The 11,990-nt window shown below is 41.5% G+C and overlaps 1 long non-coding RNA gene across 1 annotated transcript; it reads right to left on the reverse strand.

The window, feature by feature from the left end:
- Positions 1-1,406: 1,406 nt before the first annotated feature.
- LOC108531229 (uncharacterized) lies at positions 1,407-9,908 on the reverse strand. The gene is made up of 2 exons (XR_001886108.1): positions 7,468-9,908; positions 1,407-3,544 (listed from the first exon to the last, which is right to left on the reverse strand). It is a non-coding gene; the product is annotated as an uncharacterized LOC108531229 (long non-coding RNA).
- Positions 9,909-11,990: the final 2,082 nt, after the last annotated feature.

Consider the following 11,990-nt stretch of genomic DNA (forward strand, 5'->3'; position numbering starts at 1 on the left):
AAGAAAAAAATTAATGTGTGGGAGCTGCACGTTTACATGTGTTTTAAGCTACACTTCAAACACAACTGGAAAGCCATCAATCTTCAAAGGCCTCAAAAATACTTTTATAATAACAAGTGCACAACTTTAGTTGGGTTATTCAAGATGGCACAAAAAGGTTTCCGCAGAGGTGGTGTTGCTGTGCTTTGGGCGCAAGTGGTTGGGGGGTGGGGGTGGGGGTGGGGGTGGAATTTTTTTCTCACTCTAATGACTTCCTATTGGAAAGACATTGACAGCCAGGGACAGGAGCCAGGGTGGGAGTAGTTTTGTGGGAAAGCAGAACTGAAGTTAGCTTAAGCATAAAAAGAAAAGAAAAATCTTCGCTTTTCATGTACGTGGAATCCAAGAATAACCATAGGCTGTACCAGACCAGGAGGGTAAGGATGGATACTAAAATGAAATAAATACCAAGGTATTCCTTCTGCTGCAGCCTGGAGACCACCGAGAGTCGAGCTGGGGCACACACACCTGGCCGGGACAAGGCGGGCCATGGCCTCCTCCACCAAGTCTCTGTAGACGAGTCAGGGCCTGCTTTCCCCAGCTCCATGCATGGCTAGACTGGTGATTCCAGCATGCAGAAGGGATTAATATTCCCAGAACGCTTTAAGTGTACACCTGCAGGACAAATAGAAACCAGTTATGATATTATTAAATGATTCTAGGGATTCATTGGGGGATATTTTTGTTGCTTTTATTTTCATGGTTAGAGCTACAAAGAGCAGTGATTTTTTTTTTCTCCCTTCCCCATTCAGAAACATTATACATAGGGCCATTTTTCTTTCTCCCAAAGAAGATTCATGAAGAGTCACACTGAACTGTGTGCAACAGGAAAAGTCAAAAGGGAAAAGGAAGGTGATGAGGTTACGTGGTTACAGGTTCTACACCATGCAGAGTAACTTGAAATCTAGTCTGGAGAAAATCGGATCAAGATTCTAGCCCACTTGAGTTGCAAGGAATGAGAGGCAAAAATTCTAAAGACTTGGGTTATGTTTTCAATTCGGGGGACAGAGAGAAATGGAGTGGGAACAGGAATTACAGTTCCAGCAAACATCATGATAGTCTGGTAGTCAAGACAGAGATTAAGTAAAACAGGTTTTACTGTTTAGCTGAGTTCAGTTAATACAAAATGTACATAAAACGTTAGTCCTTTGAGACTGACATGATTAATGATCATGTGGTGGGAAATGATGTAGTTATTGTACACAAGCACTTGCAAACTCTTTATCCCTATTCCTTTAAAAGAAAATAAGGTGAAATATGAAGTCCCTGGTCTGATATAAAGCCCCTATTGGATTCTTCGGATGCGTAAAAGAAATTGCCTGTTTCAGTCAGAAGACTGGTGAAAACACATACATCAGACTATGTTGTGAGCCAGGTTGATTTTTTATTTTATTATATGCAGGTGAGTGTTGAAACTGTTAAAATTCCAATTTGTTTTCATTCAGTATTAGTTTAGTTCTAAATATAGCAAACCCCATCCAGGTGCTATCAGACGACCAGTTACTGCTTAGTTAACTAGGTGTAAAGTTTTACACATACATTAATGTCAATAGTTTATTACAAGTTGTGTAAAATGGAGTCTAGTTTAATAATGGGGAAAAAAGATTAGGTTGCTCCTGAAACTGACTGTAGAGCATGTAAAATGATTTTACTGGATTCTGTTCAACTGTAATCAATGAAAAAGATGTACGTTGTAGACAAAGTTGCAGAATTAAAAAAGAAATCTGCTTTTAATTTATTCTTTTTGTATTAAGAATTTGTATAGTACCTTTACATTTTGCAAAACAGTGTTGTCAACACTTATTAAAGCATTTTCAAAATGAAAAGATCCCAGCTGCCTCCTGGAGATTTTGTTCCTTTGTCTGTCAGCGATAAATGCTTGTGTGTGCTCCGGGAATCTGTAATTCAGGTGCTTGTGTCCTCAGTGGGCTCCTTTATTAAAGTCAATCTGTAGATGGTATTTTTATGGCCTTGCTAGATGATATAGAGAAGCTTGGTTTGTTCAGCAGAGGCGAATTCCCTCTTATTCTAGTTTCCTTTTGTTAACTGTACAAGATAATGTTGTCTAAATTATGTATTCCTCCTACTACAAAAAAGGACTTGAGATTAGAGGTCTTTATGAGGATACTATCTCAGCCTTTGCATCACTGTTCACTGCAAACAGCTGCCCGTGTGTAATATGTTCCAGCATGTGTACTGTCCCCACAGGACAGTCCACAGCAGAAGGAGCAATGAAGAAAGCTGGGCTTTGAGGGATCGTCTTTAGTCTCTCCATGTTGTCCCTCGTTCCATGTAGGATGCAGAGGGTCACTCTCACAGGCTGCTCAGGCTCTCTGTGACTAAATTAACCCTCCGTGCTCACACTGCAGCTCAAACCCTGCCACTGACTCTCTAAATCACATCACCGGAGCAAGTGCCTACTGGGACTGCAAGTACAGAGTCCCTGACTCATGGATGAAATGATGACTGGTTGACTTGAATAGCGACTGCTGCAATCAAATCCCTGGCCCCCTAACTTAATAGGCATCTCTTCCTAGCAAAACTGGAAGTCTGGCCTCCAATAGCATCCCTAGATGAAAAGCTCCTGGATGGGAAGCCTTGCAGAAGCCTTGGCCGCTAGAGCCAGTTGATGCTGCCAAAAAGGAAAACAATCCACTGAGAATCACATCTGGAAGTGAGCCCACCAAGAGAGTGTTCTCTACTTCCTACACCCTAAAAACTGCCCATTGGAGAGCCAGAAGCCTCTCTCCTTGGGGAAGCAACCAGGTCATCTCAAAATCATCTACACTTGAAAAAAGAGAAAGGGACCTCATGTAAGTCTTTTACATGTAAATATGTCACAGCTCAGGAAATTAACCTATTATCTTCTCATTAAGCTCTACCACATGAAAGCAACTGGTAGATAGGAAGATCTTCTTCCCATTTCTTTCCCACTCCTTCCTACTTTTCACCTCTTCATCTATCAATCTGTTTATCTAGCTCCCCTTTCACTGTGCCAAAAAAAGTGATTCCAAACAGTTGATTATTAGAGAACACAAAGTGAACACCCCACTCCTGGTAGAAAGTATTACAAACAGCCAGCTCTTTATTTTCCCAGAATACCAGTTCAAAAAGGCTCTATGTAAAACTCTCTAAATATAGCAGTGCGAAGTCACCACTGATGAGAGCCAGCAGGCAGACAATGGGTCTCCAACAAAGTCATTTCATCGCACATTTGGTGCAGAGTTCCAGTTCTTAAAAGCTTACTCTCATGGATGAGACAAACAGGCACACAACCACATATATGGGGAAAGGAGGACACTAACATTAAACAGGAGGAAGAGATTAAAATTATTCCCAAGGATAAGAGATCAACAGGGCATCTCTCATTGGTTACCTGAGTTGAGTGGTCAGAGATGGCAGGGAAAAAGTAGAAGAGCTGCAGAAGTATAACCTTTATGCCTTGCACAGAGTCATGCTCCCAGCAAAGTTGGTATCTACTTCGACAACAGCTGAAGAACCTGCACTGCATTTAGAAGAATAAAACAATGTGGAGAGTAATTTCAAGAGTCCATAGGATTATAATGGCACCAAGATTGATTTTTTAAATCAGAAACACATTTCTATCTTCATAAATTTTTATCCTCACAAGCTAATTATTTTCTCCTTCATTTGTCCATTTTTCTCTTAAACCCACTCCAATTACGTTTTCATCCCCTCCCCACTCTACTAAACCCACTCTTGCCAAGGTCAGCGATGACTCCCTGCAATGCCAAATCCAATGGTTCACTCGCTATTCTCATTTAATATCACTTGCCAGCAACACTTTCTGGAGTGTGAAGAAGTGGGACACTTCATTGAAACACTTTCTTCACTGAGATGTCAGGATGCCACATTGTCCTGGTTTTCCACCTGGTTTCACAGTCCAGGGCTCTCCTTTTCAATCTCCTTGGTAGTTTTTCTTCCCTGGCTTCTTGGCATTGGAGTGTCCCTGGGCTCAGTCCTTAGACTCCTTCCCTTTATTATTGATAACTACTCCTTAAAGTCCCCATCTAGTCTTATGGCTTTAAATGCCATCTTTACAATGATGACACCTATATTTATCCCTATATCCTAGACCTCTCTAAGAGTTGCACATCCCATTGCCTACACAACATCCCCACGTGGATGTCTAATGTGCTAACATGTCCTGAACTAAACTCCATATCCCCTCCAAACCTCACCATGAATGGCCCTTCCCAGCTTAGTTACAGGCAACTCTAGGCCTTCCAGTGCTCAGGCCAAAAATCGTGGAATCATTCAAGCTTTTTCATCAGCTTTCCTTTCCCCATACCTCACATCTGCACAAACAAAGCAGATGCAAACTCCCTGCCTTTATAAGACTTAAATTACATTGGAAGTGGAGGGGGCCAATAGAGAGTAAATTAGACAACATAATAGATAAGAAAGCAGGACAGTGGAAGATTTAGCCTATGACAGAAGGAGGAACAGCTTTTTCTCCAAATCAAGTAAGACAAGATGCTGGTAGGTTTGGAGGTAGAAATAGACCTGAAGATTGCCTCCATATTCAAGTTGTATGAGAAGGGTAGGTGAGGCCACCCTCCAAGTGAGATGAAAAGGAGGCAGCAGGGTAGGATCAGGAGAGAGCAGAGGCATCAGGAGAGCTATGGCAGGCAGGATCTGGCTGACGTCGGACGCTTAGATTGGGAATTTTCTCCAGAGCAGTTACTGTCATGTCAGAGCACGGGAGAAGAGAGGTTGGAATGATTCTGGCTTCGGTGCTGTCATCGGGTGTGGCAGGAAAACAAAAGCATGTGAGAGTAAAAGGGACTGGAGGGTGACTGAAATGATGATAATGGGATCCAGACTGACTTGATAAAGAGAAAAGGGAAGCTTAGAAGGTGCTATTAAGTAGGAGAAAACAGACTGAATGGACAGCGGTCTCAAGAAGACTCAGGAACAGCAGGGTGGGAGTGAAGGAGGGAGCAAGGAGAGGTCTTTATGACCAGGGTGTAGGTAAAACATTAGTTTCCCCTAATCTTGCAGCTATCCCCATGGGGGTGAATCACATCATCTAAGGAGGGATCCCTATGTTGTGTTGAGGAAAGCTAGTGGAAAATTTCACCTGAGCTTGGGATTGCATAGAAGAGGACCTGGGTCTCGTGGCTGTTTTCCAGGAGCTGAAAACCTGGGTGCCTGTTATATCTCGAACCAAGACCACAGCAATTATTCTAAGGGAGATGGTTGAAAAAACAACTGTCAACCAGATAGTCAAGAAGTGGGAGGCAAAAAGGGGACTCTCAGGTATCACAGAGAGAACCGCAGTAGGAAGTCACCACGCTTAGGGCTGGGAACCAGAGGCAAGTCTGGGATCACTAAAATGTGGAACCTTTACCAGGAGCTGGGAGTGAAACCTCTCAGGAGTGGACACCACTCTCCTGGTACCGGCACCTCAGAAATGTGGGGACTCCACAGAGCTCAGATTCAGACCTCTGAAGAGGGGGCACCGGCTGATGGTGCTGTGATCTTTGAGTGGAGCGATGAAGCTGTTCTACGAGTGTGGAAAACTGCACCCTGGAACCCACTATTCCTTCAGGAGTGAAAAGCCACTGCTCGGCTTCTGGAGAACCACGGCTGTGCCATCGTTGTTAGAAACAGAAAGCAAACAGAAACGGGGAGCTCCCTTCTTCCCGCCTCCAGGTTCCAGTCTCTCGTGTCCAATCCTGGTGGACCCTAACAAAAAGCTCTCCAGCAAAGGACAGATGTGGTTTGCAGTCTCATGACAAAGCAGAGTATGAAGATATGTTTGGAGCTGAGACAATAGCCTCACAACCAGCACCCTGACTGACCAGAGATTGGGCCCTTATCCTCTCTGAGTCCTGGCTAGAAATTCCTAATCAAGGGATGAACAGGCTCTAAAATCTCAAAGAGACCTCTAAAATCTACTGCTATACTATTTAAAACAAACTAATTTTTAGCTTTTAATTTTAAAAAACTCTATAAAGGACAAAACACAAGCACTTTTTTTTGGCCCATGTTAGCGGAACGTGAGTTGCTATCTCAGAAGGAATTGTAGTAATAACAAGTCAAAGCATATCAAGCTGCTTTTCCCAAAATGATGAAATCACAATCATGTATTTTCTCAAGTATCTTTCACATCTGTAACAGATATTCAGAAGACAGTTTAATTCTCTCAAAGTCTCTTCTTACTCTGATGGAGATTTAGAGAGAACGCAAGAGGAATCAGAGCTAAATGCTTTTGTCCAATAAATTGAGTGATTCAGAATCTTGATGACAGGGCAGAAGAACTCCTTTTAGCATTTGCTCTACTCCCTGGTTGTCCTTGAGGTGCTTTTAACATCAGTTCCATCTGTGGCTTTTCTGTAACTGAAATCACAATGTACCAATATCCACAGAACAAATTCAAGTAAATGCTATCATACCTTATCTTAGGAGGATGTGGCAAAGTCCGATTTTATTCCAGTCGAAATGAACAAAGACCTCAGCACCATGGCACACTTGCCACAAGTCACTTTTGAAAGTGACTTTGAAAGTCAGTAAGTTTGACTTAGTGATTTTGAAAGTCAGTAAGTTTGGGTAATGCATATATTGCTTAGAGACTGAGTTCAGCAAAATATAAGGGAAATCCAACTGTGGGAGCGTACCCAATACTGTTCTCATATAACATGAGGCCCAGAGGAAGGCAGCTGTGATGGTTTTGTGTCAACTTGACTGGGGAATATGGTACCCAAATATTTGGTGAAACTTCCCAAACGTATCTGGGAGGGTGTTTTTGGATGAGATTAACATTTGAATTGGTAGACTGAGTAAACAGATGGCCCTCCTCGTGCACACGGGCATCATTCAATCCATTGATGGCCTGAATAGATCAAAAAGGTGGGGTAAAGGAGAATTAGCTCTCTCTACACTCCAGTCTGCCTGCAGACTGGAATTACACCATCAGATCTCCTGGTTCTCAGGCCTTTGAACTTAGACTGGAACTTACACCATTGACTCTCTCGGTTCTCAGGCCTTTGGATTCAGATGGGAGCTACACCACAAGCTTTCCTGGGTCTCCAGCTTGCAGGGTACAGATCACTGGACTTCTCAGCCTACATAACTATATCAACCAATTCCTTAGAATAAATCTCTCTCCCTTCCCCACAACAACTTTCTTTCTCCCTCTCTATCACCTATCTCTTCTGTTTTTCTGTAGAACCTTAAAAGAGCAGTTCACGTTTTATATAAAATGATTTCACGATGCCATAAAAAAAAAAAAAAAAAAAGCTTTATCTTCTGCTCTGCTATCTTTAGCACATCTTCACTGTCAAGATTGCAGGATGGCCACCAAGCATCTATGCATCATGTTCACAGGCAAAGGACAAAATACGTATGTCAGCTAAGTCTTTCTCTTAGAAAAGCAACAGGTTTCCAGGAAGTCCCACTCACCCACTGACTTGCATCTGTATCTTCTTGGCAGGACCACGTCACATGACCAACCCTAACTGCAAAAGGTCCTGGGAGGATAAGTTGTTTTAACTGTGCATATTACAGTTCTAAACAAATTAGGGCTCTGTTAGTAGAGAAGGAGAGAGAATGAAAGTTGGGTAAGCAACTAGTAGTGTCTACACCACACATATAGAACATGAACTTGCACAACAAAATAAGCAAAACAAAAGTAGCCATGTCTCAAACGAAATAATCCAATACAACATTTAACAAAAAAAGGGCAAACATTCACATAATTTCCTCTTCTCACAAATCTTACACTCTTAAACATGCCACTATGATGACATCATTAAACAAGAGAACAAGAGAAAGAATTGTTATTTAAGCTTGACATATGATTTGATTTTTAAAATCTATCAGGCGAAAATAGTTGGCAAAGGTTATGTCAGTATCTGAGTCAGTCATAAGATTATTTCTCCAACGCATAAAAAGTAACCTGGCACAAAGGGAGGCCACCGAGTGAGAGGTTTATTTGCAATACAGATATCTAGCCAGAATACAGAAAGTATTCAAATCTGAAAGTATCAATCAGTGAGAAAAAAGCAGGCAATTCAGTAGGGGAAAAATGGAGAAAAGTTAAGTATTGAACAGGAACTTCACAAAAGATAATATCCAAATGGCCATTAAGCATATAAAAAAGGTACTCAACTATATTAGTCATTAGAGAAATGCAAATTAAAGCCACAACGTGATAGCATTCTGACTACCAGAAGGGCTAAAATGAAAATGACATAGGATATATCAAGTGTAGCAAGGAGGCAGAGTAACTGCAACTCTCAAATCCTGCTGTGGGACTGTGTAAACTGGTATAAGCCCTTTGGAAAACTCTTTGACAGTAACTCTAATGGCCAAGTTTATACATACCCTATGTCCCAGAAATTTCATACCTTGGTATATATTCTTGTGAACATAAATCTAGAAATTTATATTCACCAAGAAACACATATAAAACATCCATGCAAAAACCAGAAACAACTTATGTGTCCATCATCAGTAGAATAAATTGTGAGAGACTGCATCAAGACTGAAAAACCATAAATACACACAGTGGGGATAAATAAGTATCAGAACCCCTAGGCTGAGTCAAAGAAGTCAAGCACATACTGTTTGATTCCATTTATAAACAGGCAAATTTTTAAACACAGGCAAACAAGGTTCTTTTTTGGAATGATCAAAGTATCCTAAGACTGTGGTGATGGTTGTATAACTGTGAATATACTAAAAACCTTTGTACACTTTAAATGGGTACAACTAATGGTATGGGACTTACATGTCTGTAAAGATTTTTTTTAAATTATGATGTTAGAAATTAGGACCATGGCTATGACTAGAAGAGGGCATGAAGAGATTTCTGGGGAGTTAATATCAGTTACCTTTTCTGATTTGGGTGCTAGTTACTTTGTTTACTTTGTGAAACGTTTGTTTTGTGAAAAACCTATCATGATGTGGTACTCTAGTGATTTTCTGTATGTATGTTATACTGCCAATAAGAAAATTTACATTCAAAGAAACGTAATTTAGCACTGAGTCTTAGGAAATAATTTTCAAAGGGCCAAACCACTGTCCTCTCAACAGACACTTGATGCGTAACACTAGACTCCTTGCAACTCTTCTTGCCCAAACCTATCTCATACTTTATTAATTACTTAGCTTTGAGACAGGATCTCACTCTGTCACCCAGGCTGGAACGCAGTGGTGTGATCACTGCTCACTATAGCCTCGACCTCCTGAGCTCACACAATCCTTCCACTTCAACCCAAGTAGCCGGGACAACACGTGCGCGCCACCACACCCGGCTAATTTTTGTATTTTTTGTAGAGATGAGGTCTCACCGTGTTGCCCAGGCTGGCCTCAAACTCCTGAGCTCAAGCAATCTGCCCACCTTGGCTTCGCAGAGTGCTGGCATTACAGGTGTGAGCCACCACACCCAGCCAAACCCATCTTGTACTTTAACTGACCTCCCATTTATTTTGTAATACCTCGTTTAATCTTGCTTTATCCAACAATGTGCAACCAGCCCCAGGTGATCACCTATACATACTGCCAATTTTCTAACAGATGGCTTACGAGTTGCTTTCTCAATTCTTCCATGGATGTCTCCTCATTTTAAACTTAAGAATTACATATTACTGCTGAAGTATTGAGCATTTTGAAGTACTTGAGGTTCTATAATCTGCTAAATTTCACACTAACCTTGAGAGTGTTATCTCCATATTTAAAAAAAATCAAAAAAGAACTATAGTCCTTTTGTCCCAGATTCATCTAACAGGTCATTTCCTTCTTTAATTCTACTGATAATTGCTTTAATCAGTGGTTTTGAAACAACTCCATTAAAAAGTGGGCAAAGGACATGAACAGACACTTCACAAAAGAAGACATACATGCAGCCAACAAACATAAGAGAAAAAGCTCAACATCACCAATTATTACAGAAACGCAAATCAAAACCACAATGAGCTACCATCTCACACCAGTCAGAATGGCTATCATCAAAAAGTTAAAAAGTAATAGACGCTGGCGAGGTTGTAGAGAAAAAAAGGAACGCTTTTATAATATTGGTGGGAGTGTAAATTAGTTTAACCATTGTGCAAGACAGTGTGGCAATTCTTCAAAGACCTAGAGACAGAAATACCATTCAATCCAACAACCCCATTCCCTGGTTATACAACCAAAGGAATATAAATCATTCTATTATAAAGACACATGCACGTGTATGTTCACTGCAACACAATTCACAATAGCAAAGACATGGAATCAACCCAAATGCCCACCAATGATAGACTGGACAAAGAAAATGGGGTGCATATATACCATAGAATACTACACAGCCGTAAAAAGGAATGAGATCATGTCCTTTGCAGGGACTTGGATGGAACTGGAGGCCGTTATCAAACTAACGCAGAAACAGCAAAGCAAATATCACATGTTCTCACCTGTAAGTAGGAACTGAACAATGAGAACACATGGACACTCAGGGGTAACAACACACACTGGGGCCTGTTGGAGGATGGCAGGTGGGAGGAGGGAGAGGATCAGGAAGAATAGCTAGTGGGTGCCAGGCTTCATACCTGGGTAATGGGATGATCTGTGCCGCAAACCACCATGGAATATGTTTACCTATGTAATAAACCTGCATATCCTGCACATGTACTCCTGAAATTAACATAAAAGTTTGAAATTTAAAAAAAAAGATCAGTGGTTTTCAAACTGCTGACCACCATACATGAATGACCTGTCAACCAATTCTGAGGATAACCACCAGCATATTTTTAAAAAGAAACACAACAGATTAGAAAACATAAGAATGCGCCTTGCACATGGTACGGCCGGAGACTTTGTTTCAGGTAGACGTGCCTGTGTACATGTAATACTGGGTCTCCATGCACTTGTTTTGAGTTGTGGTCCAAAAGTTTCAAATTCTACATCTTTTACACTTCTACTCCTAGGATGGCCAAACTTAGGCAGGCTCAGACTGCAACGCTCATGGGTTCTAACATCGCCTAAGTCTGAAAGGAAAAGCAGTTGACAGCAAGGGCAATTTAGTTTTGGCAAGTTGTAAAACTGGGAGTTGAGAAAGGCCAGGACAGCGGTTGCAGGAGTGACTCTTGACTGTCCCTGCCTGAAGCTCAGTGAATGAGTCTGAGATCACCAAAAGGCAGCTCGAAACTTCTCAGCTGCTCTCATCGGTAAAATTATGTGTTAAGCTTGAACACTGTGAGAAAAAGTTGAGGAAGCTGGTGCTTACAGACAGGGAAGAAGAGACTCAGAAGGAAGTGGCCAGTGAGAGTGACCATTAGAGGCAACATGAGGATTCGTTTAAGCAAGCTGTATAAAGTTTACAATGGAGGAAAATAAATAATCAGTGCTTTCATGATAAATTGTTCTGGTCAACATAAAAATACATTGTTTTTTTAAATGAGCATGTTTCTAATATTCTGAATGGGGTCAGCTCACACCACAGCTGCGCGGCTTGCCACACTGCCCTCCCGAGCTATTCCACACCACCAGAAATTATTTTTAAATTTCAAATGATTTTAAGGTTACTGTTAACCATTAAAGGACTAGCATGTGGTTATGGTTCAGCCAATGGAACTGCAGAGTCTGTGATGAAAACCAGTTGCCATAACAGTGTTCCCATAGCAACTCTCTGGGGACTGGTGCTGGCTCTTGCACTCTGGACAGCTGGAAGCTCTTACATCAACACACCGTGAGAAAGTGCTTTTCGGCTCAAGACTCCCAATATGACACCATACCATAGATTGCTATGGGATAAACTTATTCTTTAGGGACTTCATGGGAGTATACTGAGGAAAGGAGGAGGCACAGTCCATTAAGGGATGTTCTACCAGATATGTAGACAAAGGAAAGAGGCAGAGCTCTGCTTAATGCTCCCTTTCATTGAAACTGCCCCACTTTGTTCTACCATCCTTCTGTGTGAAGCATTAACCTCACGGGGTGGGGTG

Source organism: Rhinopithecus bieti, unplaced genomic scaffold (assembly GCF_001698545.2).
Source record: "Rhinopithecus bieti isolate Rb0 unplaced genomic scaffold, ASM169854v2 scaffold_1012, whole genome shotgun sequence".
In the NCBI taxonomy this organism is placed as follows: domain Eukaryota; kingdom Metazoa; phylum Chordata; class Mammalia; order Primates; family Cercopithecidae; genus Rhinopithecus; species Rhinopithecus bieti.